Raw genomic sequence first — 4101 nt, 5'->3', positions numbered from 1 at the left:
TCAGCAGGAGACATAACATGGAGTCAGTTTTGATTAAGCTTCTGTAATTTGATGTTCAAAGGTGTATTATATTAGAGACAAGACATAAATTACTATCTTGTTTACTGTACTTGGCCTTAGGATTATTTTTCTGTGATCTCATCCGTAGATGAATCAATTAAGCACTGCTATCATCTTACTATTTATTCTGAATACTTAAACAAAAGATTAAGTTTGCATGAAGTTGGTTTATATTTTCATTCTTGGGGATCTACACATGTTTATAAGATATTATTTAGTATATGCTATCAGTGCCTCTCATTGTTAATCATTTACAGAATGAAACCTGGAAAAATCATCCTATGAGAGGATACAAAGTGACTTAGTAACTTATGACTAGGTGAACACTTAACAAAAGTTCAGTCCTTCTTTCTTTCTTTTGTATGGAGAATAGCAACCACTGTAGTCCAAAACTGAGTTCCCATAACTGGTGAAGAGCTATGGGAGATTGTGATGGGACACACACAGAGGGTGGCCTCCAGGGCCTGTCCAGTGTGCTAGTCCTGCTCTTGCCAGTCCTTATGATTCTCTCCACACACGTGCCATGTCTTGTTGAAACAACATACCCAGAGAAGTAGCTTATCGTCTTTAGAAGAGGAATCTGGTAGTTTTGTTTCCACCCTTCCCCCCCCCCCAGTTTTCTCAACTGGATTAAGTCTCTGGTGTTGCCTTTCCTGCCCTATCTGCTCTAATTGTGGTCCTATAGTTCCCAGTTTTTTTAAGGGCAATAACTGTGACCTCCAACACCCCCATAACCACTCCCATGGCTTGCAGGTTTTGCTCGGTCTGTTTACTGGGCCTCCTGATTATCCGAGTTTAAATTCCTTGGTCCCTAACTCCAGCCCCAGCCTCACCAATTTGTGGCCTTAGCTCCTCTGGTTGGGTCTCTGCTCTGTATTTAAACACAAACAATCCTCAATCAAATCCTCACCCCTTGAGGTGCATTCATTCTAGCTTCCTCTTTTCCTGTTAGAAAATTAGGTTTGGAAGGATCTTGGGAGATAATCTAATCCAACCACCTGCTCAAAGCAGGACCATCCCCAGCTGGTTGTTCTAGCCAGGGATTTGTCAGTTTTCGAAGAGCGTTCCATGCTTAGGGTCAGAGGATCTTTCTGCTCTAGAGGCAGACCTATATACTGGCCAGCCCCTCCCCTTTATGGCCATCTGACCTGGCTGTCTGTTGAACAGGGCCCAGGTGCTGCTAAATCCCCCAGTCAGCAGCCCAGACTTCTTCTGCCAGCAGACTGGACCTTGCAGCCCACTGCACAGGGCTGGCCAGACCTAGTGTTCTCTGCAGCTAGCAACACTTGCTCTGCTGGCTCCATCCTGCTCTGCTGCCTGCATTTCAATGACAATAGTAGGGATCCCCTTTTACAGAGATGCCATATGGAGTTTTGTTTTCCTCCCAGGAAGGAGGGGGGGGGGGGAAGGCAAAAAGAGGTTGGAAACCACTGATTTAGGGTCTAAGATGTTCTGATTCGGAAGCTATGCCCTTTAATTTCCATGCTCTATAACTACTGATGCTCTTTCCTCCAAGAATTTGTCCAACCCCTCTCAATCTGCCTTAACTGTAGGCTTCCACAACATCTTGTGGCAATGAGTGCCACACTTTAATTATACACTGCGTGAAAAAGAACTTCATTTTGTTAGTTTTAAAATGACTTCATACTAGTTTCATTTTGTGACCCCTTGTTTTTTCTATTGGGAGAGACTAGTAAATAATAAATCTTTCTTTAGTTTTTCGTTACCATTTAGTATTTGGTAAACCCTTATCATGCCCCCCCCACCAAGCATTTTTTTTCTAAACTGAATAAGGCTTGCCTCTTTAGTGTCTTCCCCTCTATACCACGAATCATCCTTTTTGCTCTTCTCTGTACCTTCTCTAGTTATTCTGTATCCTTTTTTGAGGTATGGTGACCAACACTAGGCACAGTATTCAAGGTGTGGAATCATCATAGATGTATATAGGGGCATACTGATGTAATGATGATACTTTCTGTTTTTATTTACAATTACCTTCTTTGTTAACAATTCCCTTTAGAGATGTAGCTCAGTGCCTGGGGCAACTAGGACATACAGGGCAGAAAGGGCTACCGCTGTGCTGATCACACTAGTGTGATCAGCCATTGCGCTGGTGGCAGCTATTTTTTTGCACCTTCCACCAAGGCAACACCCAGAACTGGTGCTTTTGTCATCCCCCATTGATGTACAAAGAATTCTGCCCAACTAGTGATGGGAAACTGCTTGTTGACCTCTGGAGCTGAATGGCAACTCTGTTTTAAGAATAAATTCACTTAATCTCTTTCAGACTATGCCTGTGAAATAAACTTTCGGGTAAACAGCCAGCTCACAAAAATAGAACATTTGCTTTATTGCTGAGCAATGAATTAGTTAAGAACTTTTGCATTTTTATATTAGTTATTTTCATCATCAATACCTTGTTCAGATAAGAGAAGCAGCACAAATTAGCTTTGGAGAACTATTGTAACAATTTATCTGTCTGCAGATTGAGGACGATAGCACTGCACTCATTTACATTTGATTGGTTCCTTTTACAAGTAGAAGGATTCTAGTCTATTGTATTCTAGTTATTTTTGCAAACTTATCATCACTGAACTTCAATTTGTTTGTTTGGTTTTTTTGCAGCACGGAGCCAAATTTAGATACCAGGACATCTCGGTATCAAACAAGCATGCTGAAAAAAGCGGGGTGGGATACATAGAGGCAGCATGCACTGCCTGAAACTGGAGCCTGGCCAGCCAGAGCCATGCTGTGGCTGCCGGCTAGGTTCTGCACACCCAGATTGCCACACTGGAGCCCCGGGAAGACCCCAGGACTCCAGGTAAGGCTGCTGGAGCCAGCCCAGGTGCTGGCTCCAAGTCTCCTCGACCCCACCTGGGGCAACATGCTGCATGCCAGAGTGCACGTCCCCGGGGAATGCCCCTGCATAACTAGCAGCAGCAGCACAAATATATGTGCTCAGGGAAGAGCCCATGTGCACTCATCTGGACACTCCCCTAAAGTTCTCTCCCAGGGCATCAAGGGAGAAACAGCCAAGGATCAGCCCAAAGCCCCTGCACTCTGCTACATTCACAAAAGAAGATTTTTGGTAGGTGCATCTCCTAAGTTGATGTCTACCTAGCTTGATGAGAAGGAGGATACTGTCACAAGTGGAATAGAATGAGTGTGGTGATTAGGAACAGAGTGCATTGACAGGACTATTATAGCACATCATAGCTAGCCCCTATGTATATCAGTCCTGAGTTTGGGAGATAGCTGGCAAAATTTACTTCATAAATGAATATCATAGGATTGTATGGAGGGAAGTGACTTAATGAGACCGTTCAGTTTGGTGCCCTTCTCAAGGCAGGATCATCCATGACTAAACCATCCTAGCTAAGTGACTTACCAACCTTGCCCTTATCTTGAAAGTTTCCATGAATATTCCACAATTTCTCTTGGCAGCCTATTCCAATGCTAGTCAGAAAGGAGGCTCTTAGTTCTGCCCCCCCGGCCATAGGAAAAATCCCATCTCCATCTTCTCTGTAACGGTCCTTCAGGTATTTGAAGACCTTTATCAAATGCCCCCTCAGTTTTCTCTTCTCTGGATTAAATAAACCCTAGTTTTTCATAAATCTTGCTTCCCAAGCCACTAATCATTTTTGTGGCTCCAAGCTGGACTCTTTCTGGTCTGCCCACATCCTTCTGGAAATGTGGGGCCCAAAACTGGACACGAGTACTCCAGGTGACGTGCCACCAGTGCTGAAAAGAAAAGAATCGCGTCTCTTAATTTGCAAGTGACACTCCTGTTAATATATAGCTCAGTAGGCTATTGGCTTTTTTGCAACAAGAGCATATTGTTGCACTTATTCAGTTCATGGTCTACTCCAGAGGTTCACAAACTTTTTTTTTTTTCTTATTGAATACCCCCTTCCAGATTTACTAGCTGCCTCCATACCCCTACCAACATATGTTTTATATTTTAACCCTTTAAATGCCAATTATTATTATAATTAAAATTAAATTCACCATTGTACAGTTTTTCCTGTATCATTTCCCCCC

This window comes from Alligator sinensis, unplaced genomic scaffold (assembly GCF_000455745.1).
Source record: "Alligator sinensis unplaced genomic scaffold, ASM45574v1 scaffold465_1, whole genome shotgun sequence".
Taxonomy (NCBI): domain Eukaryota; kingdom Metazoa; phylum Chordata; order Crocodylia; family Alligatoridae; genus Alligator; species Alligator sinensis.
The sequence above is the reverse complement of the archived record's forward strand: the minus strand, read 5'-3'. Positions refer to the sequence as shown.